Below are 16,880 nucleotides of genomic sequence, written 5' to 3'. Positions count from 1 at the left end.
CCCCATCCCTCATAGCTGATTGGTGGAGAGGGGCAGGGCCATATGATGGGCAGCCTTCACATTCAATCAGCTGCAAGGGATGGCAGTGGCAGCCACCTAAGCATGCCAGCAGCACCCTACCTCCTGGTGGGCTGCACGACTGGGCCGCAGTCGCCACAAGGGCTGCTGGCTTCCCGGAGGGAGTCAGCATTTTATTTTTGGCAAGTTTTTTTTTTTCAGGGTGCCTGCGCTTTTTTGCAGAGCCTGCCCAAAATCACAGTTTACAAAAAAATCACAAAATCATGATTTCAGTAGGTCCCTACCCATAACCCATCAGGCAGAACTGTCATCAGGCATGGGCATGACCATCTCCACGAGCTGGACAGGACAGATGGCAAGATGTCCATTAGACACCATGGATAACTGATCCCATCTGGCACTTGGGACACAGACAAGGGTTGTGTTTCCTCCCCCCCCCAAAAAAAAACAAACAAAAACATGGCCTGCAAAACTAGGCATATTGTTAGGAGCCTCTGGAGGCAGACTATAATATTCACCCTTCTCTTAAGCCCACTACCTACAAATTCCTGGTAAATGTTCCACAACAACTAAGGAAAAAAGGGAACCATCCCAAGTAGACCTCATATCCTAGGTCTTTCTTCATGCCTAGAAAAAAATTAAGTGTCCATGCAGGAGCATAAATATTGTGGTATTTAGCATCTTGAAGAGCCTAAAGCAAGTGTGAAGAAGCTCCTGGGATCAAATGCAAAAAATTCTGGGAGTTCATCAGTTATTACCAAGTCACACCAGTGTAAGAATGATGATTCCTTATCTATATTTACTGTTATTCCAGCATAATTCCCTGTACCCATGGCTGATCTCACTATAGCTGCTCTTGAGTGCCCAAGGACACAGTCTGAGAAAACATCTTAAAAAACAAAGGAGAAAGAGGAGGAGGAGGGGAAAGAGCAGCAAGGAGGAATGCTGATAGATTTAGTAGCTTCCTCAAAGAAGAGCTATTACAGCTAAGGAGTAGCACTCCAGGGTACTGATTTGGTAAGGAGGATCTTTCTAAGAGAAGCATTCAGCTGTGTTCCAGATAGAGGAACGTGATGACCAGCATGGAGGCTGTTGGCATGGTGAGGCAGATCATGGACACGTTAATGGAGGGAGCTGTATAGAAAAGGAGTTTGAATAGTTAAAATGTTTAATAAAAAGTTCTTTTTGTTTACCAAGAAGTTTGTAAGTTCTCCTAAGCCTCAGTTAGGGCTTCAGACAGTAGTACCATTATCCTGCCCATCTGCCCAACCTAAGTAATAGTTTGCTAGGGGCTTCCTCACAAGAATACCTCAATGGTTGTGCAGGGGCAGAAAATTGCAGCTCTGCTCTGGACCACACTTTCACTGCTGCAAGATCCCAACCCTGTAGTAGCTCTCTGCCCAACTGCATGCCCTACCAGAGCTGCTGGGGCTGCTCTCCATGGAAACCCTGGCCCCACATTGTCACAGCCCTGCAACTCCTGGAGTCTTGATGGAAGCCAGCTGCAGCAACATGGGCAGGGGCTGCTGGGAAATGGAGTCTGCTGTGGGCCAGACTTTACCTGCCTCTGCCATAACAGCATCAGCTCCTGCAAACTGTGAAGCGTTTAAGCTGAGAGAGATTTGTATATCTGCACAGGCCTGAAACACTCCAAATTAGAGTGTTTCACACTTACATCTGTTGAGATATTATGGGCTCACTTGCAAATAATATAATGATGATACTCACTAATATCTGAGTCTCACCTGATGCATCTGCTACTACTAAGATGTCAGCATACCTCCAAGAAAGCAGTGCTTAAAAATAGTTTTGCACGTGAAACATGGAAACAATCTGTTTTGATACAATACACCCTACCCAAACTAAGACCAACTTACTTTGTTGAGTACAGAACAGGGATGTAAATATCACTGAAAAAATTGTCTGTTTAAACTCTTCTAATTATATTGGTTAAACCTTTAACTGATAACATACCTGCTGTGGAGGGCTGGGGTGCAGGGTGTGTTGCGGAGGTCTGGGGCTCCCCACTGCAAAGCAGCTCCCGGTGCCGGTGCCACTGGTGCCCAGGACCCAGTCTCACAGAAAAGTGGTCCCAGGCAGCCCAATCAGGCATTCAGCGGCTGGGCAGTGCAGCACAGGGGAGGCACCTCCCTAGCCATCATTTCCACCACATGTGAGCAGGGAAGGGCATCAGCTCTCCTCAGCAGCAAGCGGAGTCACAGAGCCCCAGCACAGGGTGGGGGGACTGCACCACTGCCAAGCCAGCTACAGCACCTGTGGGCCATGCTGTCTCACAAGCCCTCTTGCAGGAGCACCCCTGTCTGCCCACCCAGCCATGGGGAACACCACCACGGAAAAGAGAAAGGAGACAGAGCAGTGAGTAATCCAGGGAAGAATGGAGGCAGGGAGAGAGACCCCCTGTAGCCAGTACCTGCTATATGCCACAGGGTGGGACACACATGTAGCAAGCAGTGCTTCTGCTGCCAGCCATCATGCCCTGCCTCCCCTTCCCTGTCTCTCCTCCCTCAGGGGAAAAGGCTGGATCAGCTCAGCTCCACCGCTTCCTCCTTCCACCCGTCACAGCACTTTGATTTATGGGGTGCAAACTGCTGGTAGAAGGGGCAGGTAGTGTGCAAAGCCAGGCTAGTTTAAATTGTTAACTGCAATATATTAGCAGTATAATCATCATTTTACCAATTAATTTTTCACATCTTTAGTATGTAATGAATTTCCTGAGGAACTACAAATAAATTCTTTAATTAAAAATTGTGCCACTTAAGAAATTAAACCTCCTGAATTATTATTTTCTTTATTCTGCAGTAGTTTGTCAATACAATAATGCATGTAATTCACACTTTCCAGATAGTTAACATTAATTGAATTGCTGTGCATGAGCTATATATGAAATAGTTACATTTTAATTAAACTAACTTTTAAACCACTGTATCTAATTTATGATTGAATATGTTAGTCTCAAGGTCAGATCAATTGTTCAGGTAATCCTTAATGAGGGTTACTGAGACATTAGAAGTCAACCAATTAGTATCATCCTTCTACAGCTAAGTTTCATAATTAATTCCATTGGTTTAATGACTCAGGGAGAGACCAAAGACTCATCAAGAATCCTCACTCACAAATGCAGGTGGATCAGTTGTCACTGTTTTTCAAAGGCTCTGTGGCTACATACCAGCCTGGACCTCAGCACCAGAAGAGTTCCCCGAGTAACTGCTACTAGGGGTGTGTGAAGCAGTCCCTATTTGATTCAGATTCGGCCCAAGTCAGAGACAGTGATTCAATTAGTTGATTTAGATCACTGTTGCTGATTCAATTCAGCCGAATCCAAATCTTAAGGTTCGATGCTGATTTGGAGAATCGGCAATTCGGACATAGATGCAGTTTTAAATGTTTTTTCTACATACCTTGAGGTAGCAGGCCCAGCTTGTGAATGCTGTGATGCTGGGGCACACAGAGCATCCCACAAAGAGTGCAGGGGGACCCTCCATGTGCTCAGCAGCGAACCTGGAAGTGAACCAGAAGTACTTCTGGTCCACTTCCAAGTCTGCTGGGGAGCATGCTCGGGGGGCCCCCCACCCCTCCCTTGCTCGGCAATCAGCCACAGGGAAACCCCGGGTGCCCTCCCCCCCAGACCCAGGAGGCATCAGTCACTGAGCTGGGAGGGCATGGGGGCCCACCCCCCGCCAGACCTGGAAGTGGACCGGAAGTGCTTCAGGTCCATTTCTGGGTCTGTTGCTAAGCACGCTGGGGAACCCCCATGCTTCCGTGGGACACTCCATGCGCCCCAGCATTGCAGCATTCATGAGCCCCTGCTACCTAGAGGTACGTAGAAAAAACAGTTAAAGCTGGTCTATGTCCAGAGGGTTCCGATTTGATTGGGAGAGATTAAAGGGTCCTCTGATTCGATTTGGATTCGGCCACCGAATCAGGCCGAATCTCCACCAAATCAAATCTGGAACCAAAGCTTCACACAGCCCTAACTGCTACCTCAGCAACCCTGTGCACAGGGCACCAGGGCCAGAAGAGCCCTTTAAGCACAGTGACAAACCCAGAAATTGAATTCTTGCTGGTATCCTTCATAAAAAACAGCCTTTCTAACATTATCCTTTAAACCAGTAACATTATGTCTTCTCAGATAATAAAAGTGCATTTAGTGAAGAATAATGAAAACGTGCTAGTTAGCCCAATGAAAAGCCATGATGCAGACCAGGCACTTCAGTTATAGCACAACATAAACTAGGAGAGATCAATCATGACTAGACAAATCAGTGTTGCTCAATCTTTATTTTCATGGGCCACAATGGGCCCCAAGATGCTATGCTGCCCCCACCCAGCCCTGCATGCCAGGATTGGACCCTGTAACACATTGCATACCCAATCTAGTGTGCAGGGCCCCAGGGCTAGATCTGGCCCACAGGGCAGTGGGTTGATCACCCTGGTATAAATAGTGCTAATCTTTCTTGGCAATACTGCAGCACCTGTTAGAAGAACTTGCCTTCGCATACAATTTTCAGAGAAATAAATGTTAAGAACATAAGAAGTGCTGTAATGGGTTAGACCACAAATGGTCCATCTAGCCTAGTATTCCATGTCTGACAGCGCAGGAGTGGATGCTATAGAGGGAAAACATTGAACAGGAGGATCTCTCTAGAATGATCCAGTCCCTTTGTGATACACTCCCTGGCATCCACTAATATTGGTTGAGAGATGCCAGAGGAAATATCTCCAACCATTCTGTTCAATAGCCATTAACAGATCTATCATCCATGAATTTATCCAGTCCCTTTCTGAACTTGGCTATGCTCTCTGCCTCTACCACCTCCTGTGGCAATAAATTCTACAAATTAACTACACTTTGCGTAAAAAAAGGGATTTTTTTCTGGTTAGATTTAAACCTGTCACCTACTAATTTTATGTTCTTTCAGTCTGGGTAACAACAGATAAATAAATAAAACTTTTGTGGCAGCAACGATAATGTCTAAATACAACTTATGCCTGTTAGCAGAAGTATGCTAGATGTTGTTTCTCTTACCACATGTAACTGCAAAAGAAAAGTCAATTTTACCTTACTGATCAAGAACCAGTCCTGCTGTTCCAGTTTCTTTGCTCTTCTTTGATGAGGTAAACAGCTCTAAAATAAATTAATCTTACTAGTATACTCTGGCTACTTTGACACAGTAGTGAGTCTAGGGATCCTGGTTTTCTGTTTAAAAGTACCAAATTCTCTAATTTAAAAAACCAAAAACCAAAATTCTCCTATTAAGAAACCCAAAATCTATGTTTTTCCATGACTAAAATGAAATGCCTATCTAAGTGTTTTATTGATATATTTACCATTTTAAACCAATATGAAAGCCTACCAGTGCCTAAATCATTATAATAAAATACATTCTAAATACTTATATAATTTTGGTGTTTGATTTTGATTTTTTATTTATCATGGAAAATCAGAGCTCCCCCTCCCTGCCCCCTTCATTCACCAGAAGACAGATCTAGCTATGGCTGTTCACCCCACTGCTTTGTGAAACTGAGTAGCCCTGATATGCTGACATCCTTCTCCTGGCCCTGCCAGTGCCCCTCACTCCCAACCTACAGCCCCCTGGTCTTGCCAATGCCCCTCACTTCTGACATACAGGCCCCTGCCCTGCTAGTGTGTGGGGAACAGGGCGGGTGTGTTGGCAGGCAATGCATGGGGGGTGGGAGGGCACAGGCAACATGCTGTGGGAGTGGAGGGGGCACGTGCCCTCCCCCCAGATTTCTGCACCCGCAGTGGGCCACAGAGCTTCAACAGAGCGAGACCAGCCCCAGGCAGGAGCTGCCTCCACAGGAAGAAGCACAGAGCCATCATAGCTGCCAAGGTGAGGTGCAGCAAAAGGCATGGAGTTGTGCCCCCACTGCTGCCAGGCGGGCAGAGGGTGTCTCACATTGGCGGCAATGGCACCACGGTGCTCCCTCCCACACCAGGTCCCTCCCACTGGACCACAGAGGCGGCTCCTGCCTGGACCTGGTCGGGTCCAGCTGTAGCCTTGTGCCCCAGTAGGCATAGAAATCTGGGAGGGGCACGTCACCTGTGCCCCCCACACTCCCCTAATGCATTGCCTGTGGTCCCCACCCCCATAGACTTACCTAGAAGGAGCTGCTGTCCACCACGCTGCCTGGCTGGCACGTGCATGTGTGTACATGCACATGGTGCCCCCTGCATCCCACTTCTCCCCGGCCCCTTTCACACTGGAACTCTGCCAACCTGCAAGGGGAAAACCAGCTGTTTCCAGTGATTTTTCTTTTAAAGAAGAGCATCCACGTTTTTCCGTGCCAAACGGAAAACCCAGATCCTTAGCCATGACAATAAATGAGAAGTTCTATAAAAAAAATTATTAAAAGGTTGACACTTTGCATCTTCAAATTATTTGAAATATCATATAGATTCTCTTTACATTTCACTTTTAGCACTGAGATATGACATTTTAATGCTTTTAATATATGGTAAGAGAAAATAAAGGTTGAGACTACATAGTAGTAACTAACTCACTGTTAAAAAAAAAAGCAGAAGTCATTTTTAAATTCAGGAAGTTATACTGTTTTATGATTACATATACACATTGGATGTCATAGTCAAAACTAATCCAATCTGGTACCTTTCATCAAAAAGACCCTAAATATTTCAAAGATTTCTGTGTATACATTAAAAAAAAAAATCATCACATGCTCATGGTTTGGTTTTGTTTTTTATAACCTATCTTCTTAGAACTTGCTACTTATAACTGAGTTCTGTGAAGAAGTATCAATATTTTAAATGAATTTGACTTTAGAAGTTCTATTACAAAGATTTCTGGTTCTCTGAACACAGAGAAAGGAAACAGGGAGATGTGTGGGTTTGGGTTTGTCTTAGCTTACTTTGAGAGTCTGAAATAAAATATTAACTTCAGAACAAATCTGACAGTTTTTCTTTCCTCTCTCAACAGATTAGAAAAGATGCCCTCAAAATAGATTTTCATGAGGGGGGAGAAGGGGGAAGGATAGACTTTTTCAACCTTTAATGTAAGAATATTACAAACAAAAGGTAAAGGTGCAAAAATATATAGCCCTACTGGAACTGATCATGAAGCATCTGTCAAACAAAAAACTACCATATCAGAGATTGAATCTTCCTCCACCACAATACCTTTCATGGGGTTACACATTTAGGATCAGCTGTCCATCTTGCGCCAAGCAAAATGCCCCCTCGATGACCCAGTGTGACATAAATTGGTCAATATTTTGTTGTAGGGCAAACTGACCGAATTCAAATACATCATGTACCAAGACCAAAAAGTGGGAGTGTCAAAAAGCAGCAGTCAGGGCCCCATGGAGCAGCTGCCAATTCTCTTGACAACGGGCAGCTTTTACAGGGTGCACCAGGCTGGGTATGCTTGCTCTGGTGAGAGAGCAAGAACAGCAAGAGAGAGATGGGAATGGTATCTCCCAAATAGTCACCAGGCCAGTGGTCAAAATACTCGCCTTGAATCCAAGAGGCACAGAAAGTTCAACCCAAGTCTCCTACATCCTGAGTGAGCACCATAATTACTGAGTGACTACCTATTTTAGGTTGGGGTTGGTCTCAGGATCAATGGGCATATATACACATGCTCCAGGAGGCCGGGTGCTTTAATTAGAGCAGCTCTGAGAGCCACTCTAATTAAAGCACTCAGAACATCACATGTATCAGTATCCCTGTGCTGAAAAATGGCAGCAAGGGCACTTTAAAGCTCATCAAATGTGATGCTAGAGTCTGCTGGAACACAGTAATTACCACGCTCCAGCAGACTCAATTAATTACAGTGCATTGGAGCAGCCTCAATGGACATGTACAGGTGCCCTCTGCTACTTTCATGTAAAATGAGCTCAAATCTAACCACGTTTGAATTAAAAAAAGAAGACTTTTCTTATCAGTGACCTCAATAAAACAAAAAAAGAAGAAAAATTACACCCTACCTAAAATTAAGGGGAAAGAAAGAGAAAAGCACACTTAAAGACACTCTATGCATTTTTCATATTTGTTCTCTATCATAAGGTCATAATAGACATCGCAGAAGTAACTGAAGTTAGAGAGAGGAAAAATATGCTAGATGCTCATAAATAAAGAACTAAACAGAAAAGTTAAACAAGCTGTATAGCTGGAGGGAAACTTTAGACCATCTCTTAAAATGTTTATCACTTACTGCCAATGATCTTAACTTCTGTCATAATGTAAAAGTCATTTTCTCCTTTGTGCTTTACAGTACAAGTTTACCTACAGTTTTTAACACACACATAAAAGAATGCTGAGTACTCATAATTTGTTTGGTAACTTTGTGTTTGTATTCAGACAGCATAATTTCACAAAATGTCCTTTGAAGAAAACCTCTAAACAATGAAACTTTCATCTGCTCATATAATTACCTTAAAAATCTTTATGTGAATGAAACCAATTTTAGTGGGCTGTCAATAAAAACTGCATACTGCTAGCACTTTACTCCTTAAATACCTATAATCTTCTTTAACTATACTTGTAATTGTAAATTCTGGGATTTTTGGAGGACATGTATATACTCTGAAATATTGTTACTTAACCATTTTATCAAGAGATTACATGCACAAATATAACTGAATCAACTTCATATCTTCTCTTTCTTTCCATTCTTTTTTAGGAGGTAGCAGACATTATTTAGGAGGTAGCAGAGCTCACAAAATGGGTAAACAGGCTGCTAGGGAGTGCTGTGGAGGAACTGGTGGTCATGGTCCAAGTAGGTACCAACAACATGGTTAAATGTAGCAGAGAGATCCTAAATTTAGGCTGCTAGCTAGAAGGCTGAAGTCCAGCATCTCTACAGCAGAAAATTCTTCCAGTGTTAGATGTGGGGCCAAGTAGGCAGGCAGAACTCCAGTCTCAATGTGTGGTGGAGACAATAATGTAGGGAAGACGGGGTCAGATTTATTAGCAACTGGGGGAACTTTATAAGGGATGGCATCCACCTAAACCAAAATGGTACCAAACTGCTGGTACGTAACATTAAAAAGATGGTAGAGTAGCTTTTAAAACTAGGGGAAAGCTGACAAATGCAGAACAGCACACAGTTCAGACCGACACACCCTACAGGAGTGGAACTATAAACAACAGGGATAAGAACTGGGAGGGTGTACACAGAGAAGACCAACACAAACAAATCCTTTTCCCAATTAAAAGGTCACACACAAGTAACAAACCAGGCAACTATAAGATGTATAAACACTTTTTACACTAATGCTAGAAAGCTAAGATCCAAAGTGGGGGAACCTGAAAGATAAGCAGCAAATAAGATATTGACATAATACAAATCTCAGAAACATGGTGGAATGAAGAAATCAATGGGATGCTCTAATACTAAGATAAAAATTATGCAAGGATGATAGAGTAGGTCACACTGGTGAGGGAGTGGCACTCTCTACATTAAAGACTCCACTGAATCAAATAGGGCAGATTTTTCAAATGATAAGATAGGTACCATAGAGTCTCTGTGGATAGAAATGTTATCTTTCAACAGAAAAAGTACATTTAGGGATATACTATCAACCCCCAGACCAGGACAGCAGCAGCATGCTACAAATGCTAAGGGAGAGAAGGCTGTGAAAGTAGAAAACACAGTAGTAATGGGTAACTTCAATTATCCACAAACAGGCTGGGTCAATCTAACATTAGACCAGGATGCAGAAACCAAATTTCTTGACATTATAAAAACTACTTTCTGGAGCAATTAGTCCTGGAAACTCCAAGAAAGGCCATTTTTGATCTACTGTTAAGTAGTGCATAGGATTTGGTGCAAAGCTAAGTGTTGCTCTGCAAGAGTGACCGCAATGCAATTGGGGTTGACATCCATGTAAGAGAGGAGAGAAGAAGAAAATTTACTACAGTAGCCTTTAAAAGGGGAGACTACACCAAAGAAAGGAAGTTGGTTAGACAGAAATTAAAAAGGACCCAACAAGGACGTAAGAAATTTGCAAGTGGCTTGGTAACTGCTTAAGACCATCATATTAGAGGCACCAAGCAAATCCATACCGCAAATAAAAAAAAAAATTATAAAAAGGAAAGCAGAGCAAAAGAAAGTTAGCATGGTTTAACGGTAGTGTTGCAGAGGCAATAAACAGAAAAAAGGCTTCCCTTCAAAGGATGAAAGACAAAACTTAATGAGGAAAACAAACAAACAAAAAAAAGCATAAACTGGAAAATCAAATGTAAAACTGTAATAAGACAAGCTAAGCAAATTTCAGGAGAAGCTTGCTGGAGACACGGAAGATAACAATAAAAATTTCTGTAAGTACATTAAAAGCTGAAGACCTACCAAAGGATTAGCTGGCCGTTTCGATGATCAAGGTGTAAAATGGGCACTAAAGGATAACAGGACAGCTGTTAAGGAACTAAAGGCATTCTTTGCATCTGTTTTCACTGTGGAAGATGTTAGGCAGATTACCTAACCAGATCCACTTCTCTCTAGGGACAAGTCAGTGGAGCTGACGTAAACTTAGATTTTTAATAGATGAGGTTGTGGAGGAAAATCAGTAAACTGAACAGTAGCAAATCACCAGGACCCAAAGGAACTCAGATCAGAAATTGCTCAACTCTAACTGTAGTATGCAACCTGTTACTAAAAACAGCCCCAGTACCATAGGACTGGAGGGTTGCCAATGCGACTCCCAGAGTTAAAAAAAAGGCCCTAGAGAGGAAAGCAGGGAAGGACAAGGCAGCGAGCCTAACTTTTCCGTGGAAAACTGGTAGAAAAAATGGTAAAGAAATTGTTCATCACACGGATGAAAATGACATGCTGAAGAGGAAGCAACTTGGCTTTGTCAATGGAAAATCATGCCTTGCCAACATACTAGAGTTCTCTGAGGGTCTCAATGAACAGCTGGATCAGGGTGATCCAGTTGATATAGCATATATATATGAACTTCCAAAAAGCCTTTGACAAGGTCCCCCATCAGAGGCTGTTAACAAAGTTAAGTAGTCATGGGATTACAAAGAAAATCCATTGTGTATTAGAAAACAAGGAATGAGTACAAATGGTCAGTTTTCGATATGAAAAGAGGTAAACAGCAGGGCTCCCAAAGGATCTGTGTTGGGACCAGTGCTCTTTAATATATTCATACATGTTCTGGTAAAGCAGATGAGTAGCAAGGTAGCCAAATTTGCAGAAGACACAAAGTGGTAGAGACCAAGGTGGACTACAAGGAACTACAGAAGGATCCAGCACAATTGAGCAAGCAGGCAACTAAATGGCAGACTAAATTCAGTGTAGGCAAGTATAAAAAGTGATATACAGGGCCAAAAATAAACCAAGTTACACCTACCCTATGATGAAGTCTGCATTAGGGAAGGGAGTGCCGTGGGCCCTGGGGAAAGAGAGATCTACAGTCTGACCCAGTAAATGGCAACTTATGTTCTAAAAATCACAATCACTGCTTCCAAATCTGAACTATCTCTTCATAGAGTATGGCTCAAGTAGAAGATGATATTCTAAAAGTGTGAATACTTTTTAAAAATCAGAGTTTGCTAACAATTTTTAAAGATAATTCCCTCTGGCCAGGTAAGTGGTAAACAGCAGTCTCAACTGTCAACTCTTTCAAAGGCTCCCTATTTCTAAAACAACAAAAAATTACCTCTCTTCATTTTAAAGCTCCTCATAACTTAAGTCTACCATCTCACTGTTTTTAATCTACCTTTTCCACTCTGATCTTCCAGGATTGGCCTTTATTACTTCATTTAACAGTCACCTTGTTTAGTCCCATCTGTGTGACACACGTCTCTTTTTATCTCTTAATAAGTTACTCCACTTTTCAGATCCCATCAGCATTTTCTTTTCACTGTAACCTAACACTGACACTAAAATCTTGCTCATCTTTCCCTTCCCTCCTATTAGTATATTTTCTTATTCTCATACTTAGCACATATCCCCTTTTCCTTTCTGCCAATATAAACTCCGGAACCTCAACTCCTCCACAATACAGTTCTGGTTATAATTTATAAAAGATTAAATATCAGGGGGAAAAAAAACTGTCAATGCTAAATACAGTTTGATTAGTATTCTCTATTGCTTCATACAAGTGAAATGCTCAGCAATAGGGATGGAAACAGTCCATGCCTTATGGAACTAATTGCATTTAAAAAAAAGAAAAAGCCATAGGCTTTTAATAAATTAAGCTTTTCTGTCATATCTATCCAGTTAGGGTTTTTAGTTACTATGCTCACCCTGACAAGCCATAGTCAAGGGTTGTCTGTATATGGTTTTGTTATATCTATAAATACACATATACATGCATGAAGTTTTAATTGTGGGGAGAGGGGCAGTGAAGATCCTGCTGCAAGCTTAAAATCTTTTGACTTAATTTTATAACTGAACCTGTAAACAGATCCCTGTGTTTCTGCAGAACATCATTAATGCCAACAAAGCTCCTCAAAAGCATAGGGACAGCATACATGGATGTAACTGAAGAACTTAGCCTTATATTGAGACAAGTGTTACAAAAAGGTAACTAACATACGAAGGGAAAAGAGAAAGGGGAAAGGAAATTTGTGACAAGAAATCACTTAAAAAAAAAAAAACCAACAAAAAAAAAAGATAATATTGATTTTTCTCTTTCTTTCTTAAGCCTCATAGAATAAGTCATCCAATATTCCAAAACAAAGTGTAATAAATGAGCCATACAAACTGGAACTTGATACCAGTACTTAAAAGTACTTAGTGATTTACTGCTTTGAATGGTTATCCAAATCTTTACAAAAGTATTAAAATATTCATATAAGTAAATACTTGCAGCCTTCCTACTATTAAAGGCAACGTATCCTCATCTAATAGGATTTGGCCGTCTTGCTCATGAGTTGAATCTTCTGGCAAAGGACATAGTAAGTGTGGATACAATGAAGACAATATTGGCAAACTGCAAAGCAATTGTAAAGGTATTCAACAATCATCATGTTGCTAATCAGACTTCGAAGAAATTACAGAAAGAGAAGCTGGGGCAGGAAAGTGCACTTTTATTGCCAGGAGAAACCAGATGCGGTTTGGCTACAAAGTGCCTACATAGTTTGCTGCGCACAAAGAACTGTTTACAATGTGCTTCAGTAGACGAAACAGTATCCCAGATTATTCCCATGAACATTCGGAAGCAGATTCTTGACAACGATGTGTTCCGCGTTCGAGTTCAAGCAGCATTCAAATTGCTACTACCTGGTTCAGTGGCTATCAAGAAACTTGAAGGAGATGCACCAAGCCTTTCAAATATTCCAGAGCTATTCAGACAACTGAATGAAAATCTAATTGAGCTTTTGTTGCCTTCACCTCTATCTAAAAAAGTAGTAGTAGTAGTAGTAAAACAAATGTTTACTGGCAGCAAACCTTTTGGATCCTCAACACAGAGGACAACATTTATCAGAAGATGAATTATCTGCTGCTCTTGATACAATTATGGAAGTAGCTAAGAATGTCCCCAACGTCGACGAAATAGCTATGATGACAGACATTGCCAAGTACCTCGCAAAAGAAAAACTTTGGAGCAAAGACATCATTTGGCAGGCAGCAGAGAATACGTCTCCTCTCACATGGTAGAAGGGAAACTGTAACACCCGCCTGTTGTCCAGGATTGCTCGAAGGATCCTAAGCATTCCTCAAACAGCGGCTTCTTGTGAACAGAACTGGAAGGCTTTCAGCTTGATCAAGACAAAGATGAATAGGCTAACAAATGAATGCACCACACTGCTAAGCTGGTTTCTATTTCTCAAAATCTCTTGCTTCTGGAGAATCAGTCAGAAGCATAATTCGTGCCTCCTAATTCCTAATCAAATATTTCAGTTCCACATCTTGTGGCTATAGGGACAAGATTAACACGGGGGTACTTTTTTGGTTTTGTTTACTGAATAAGTCAAATAAACATGCTAAATCAGATTACACTCTATTTAGGGCATTGGAAAATTTGTGGGAAAAACAAATTTCCCCTCCCTATTTGCTACATTATAAAGTGTGTTCCCTTGATGTGAATTCGAGTTATGCACCATTTTCCAGGAACACATGTACAACCTAAAGCGAGGAAAACCTGTATATGTAAAAATGATTATAATTTTACAGTTATGAAATCTAATTATTGGAGGTTTGCCTTTATTTTTCTCCCCCTCCCACTGCTACAGCAGGTCAAATAAATCTGCGGGGTCAAGTGACCCCCATGTCCTCTGCTTCCCCCCCACTGCACCCCTCAAAATCTTCCTCCTGCAGCTCATTCCCATTAGACCCTGCTCTCCTTGAGCACATGGAAAGTGAGAGGAAAATTTTGAAATCGGTGACTTTGCACATTGTTATAGGCATATTTTATTTCATATTAGGGGTACCCAGAGGCTTAGTTCATCCAGAAATGACACGTTTTACCTTTATTAGAAACCGCTGCATGTTTTAGTGCTGGTACACCAACTGCTGAAACTTCCTTAGCCTGACAAAGGGTTTTTGAACCCGAAAGCTTGCTTAATAATTTTTCTCCAGCTATTTGGGTTGGTCTAATAAAAGATATCAAATTCACCCAAGGAACCTTGTCTGCCTATGGTACACCATAAACACACTTAAGCAGCACATCTGTACCTACTTATATAGAATATAAACTATGTATGATATTAATCCAAAGACAAAAGGCTCATGATTTTTCATATAGTTCATTGCGCTGGGCTCCACCAGTCTACAGTATTTCCAGCCACAGTGACCACATATCTCAGCACTGCTCAGTATGTGTGTGTACTCCAGATATCTCCCCCCAACAAAGGAGGCACATACTAACCATCTCCATCCACTCATGATTGGAACCAGGTATTCTTGTTAGAAGTCCTGGGATCCTTCAAAATATTAAATGCAGATGAGGTTCAGAGCAACCTGATCCGGCTCCACCTCATGTAGGGCAGGGCCACAGTAGTCATATGCAACAGGCTGACAGGAGACTACATAGGGATTCTGGGTGAATTGTTTGGGCTCTCATTTGATGATGTTTGCCAGACATTTAAGGTTAGTGAACAAACATAAATCATTGGACATGGGAAAGAAAAGCACAGCTCAACTGTGGGAGTGTAGAGAAAGTAAAAATGTATTTGATGCAGTGACTCATCATGGCTAGAAAACAGCACTGAGAAAGACTGCACTAAGTGGACACTATCATATATCCTATTCAGATGGGCTGCACACTAACCTATTCCTGTGGTAGGTTCCCATCATAGAGTCATAGAAAATTAGGGAGAGGCTCCAGATAAGAGATTTCCTAGGGAGGATGGTATTGCTTCTCAGCCTCTTGTGGGCTAAGATCAAGCATAGTCACTGCACTGGGCTAGACCCAAGCCAAAATGCATTTAAAATGGCACTGTGTAGTGGAAGGTGCACCCATCTGCTTGCTTACAGGACTCCCCATGACAGCCTCATAGTTAGCTTCCCACTGGCCAGCTTCCAGTGGGAGGATCTTGGCTACACACTGACTTCATGGAAATGGGAGACTTCCCTAGCTTGCTCCTGCAGCCATATGGCTGAGGGCAAGTGAAACTCGGGGCCATCCGAACACCAAGCCTCCAGGCCTGGGCCTGCATACAGGATGCCTGCCCAAGCAATTGGAAGCATCTGAAGCTCCAAGCTAAAGAGTTTACTGTGAAGGATACCTACCAGCAGTATAGCCACATAAGGCTTTTGAACGACTCAAAGGATTCAGAACCGATCTGGCTAATTTGACCTGGTACATGGAAGCATTTAAAAAAAAAAAAAAAATCATAAAAAATTAGGGTTGGAAGGGACCTCAGGAGGTCAACTAGTACAATCCGATACTCAAAAACATCCCCAACTATATCAATCCAGCCAAGGATTTGTCTAGCTAGGTATTAAAAACCTCCAAAGGAGATTCCACAGTTTCTCTGGGTAACCTGTTCCAATGCTTTATTACCCTGCTAGAGAGAATGTTTTCCCTAATATTTCACCTAAACTTCCTTTGCTGCAATTTAAGACCATTGCTCCTAGTTCACTCATCTGCCACCACTAAGAAGGACTCTAGCTCCATCCTCTTTGAAACCAGGCTTCAGGTAGTTGAAGGCCGCTATTAAAGCCTGCCCCCACCCCCGTCTTCTCTTCTCCAGACGAAACAAGACCAGTTCTCTCAGCCTCTCCTCATAAGTCATGTGCCCCAGCCCCCTCACCGTTTTCTATGTCCTCCACTGGACTCTCTCCAATTTATCTACATCCTTTCTGTAGTAGGGGGGCTCCAAACTGGACAGAGCACTCCAGATGTAGCCTTACTTTGCCAAATAAGAGGGGAAGAATCACCTCCCTCGATCTGCTGGCAACACTCCTACTAATGCAGCCCAGTGTACTGTTAGCCTTCTTGACAAAAAGGGTACGCTATTGGTGCAAACTCAGCTTATTGTCCACTGTAACCACAAAGTCCTTTTCTGCAGTGCTGCTTCTTAGCCAGCTGATCCCCAGCCAATACCTCTCCATGGGATTGTTCCAACCTAAGAGAGATCTCTTAAAGAGTTATTAGACCATTATACCCTAACATTTTAGTCATAAAAAGTAGAAGTTTAGATTTCATAGATGTTAGGGCTGGAAGAGACCTTGCAAGATCACTGGGTCTAGCCTGCTGCCAGAGGGCAAAAAGCCAGCTGGGGTCAGATGACCCCAGGAAAATAAGCATCCAGGCATTTCTTGAATGTATCCAGAGCAGGTGCTTGCACCACTTCTGGGGGGGACTCTATTCCAGCCTCTGGAGAAGACAAGGCTTTAGGGCAGTCTTGCAAGCTACTCAAAATGGGCATACCAACAGATTTCAAATTTAAAGATTCAAGTCTGAAT

General features: G+C 42.3%; 1 protein-coding gene across 9 annotated transcripts in view; it reads right to left on the bottom strand.

Moving 5' to 3' along the window:
* Positions 1-16,880, bottom strand: part of TANC2 (tetratricopeptide repeat, ankyrin repeat and coiled-coil containing 2) — an 806,911-nt gene that overhangs the window by 685,465 nt on the left and 104,566 nt on the right. Inside the window, exon 1 of one of the 9 annotated variants that reach the window (XM_059726840.1) lies at positions 6,160-6,250. The exons of the other annotated variants lie outside the window; for them this stretch is intronic. The gene's annotated coding sequence lies outside the window, so the exon portion shown is untranslated. Of the gene's footprint in view, positions 1-6,159; positions 6,251-16,880 lie in introns of those variants that run through there. 9 annotated transcript variants of the gene reach the window in all.

This window comes from Alligator mississippiensis, chromosome 4, assembly GCF_030867095.1.
Source record: "Alligator mississippiensis isolate rAllMis1 chromosome 4, rAllMis1, whole genome shotgun sequence".
Classification (NCBI taxonomy): Eukaryota; Metazoa; Chordata; order Crocodylia; family Alligatoridae; genus Alligator; species Alligator mississippiensis.
Note: the sequence above shows the minus strand (reverse complement) of the source record. Positions and strands in the feature narration are given on the sequence as shown.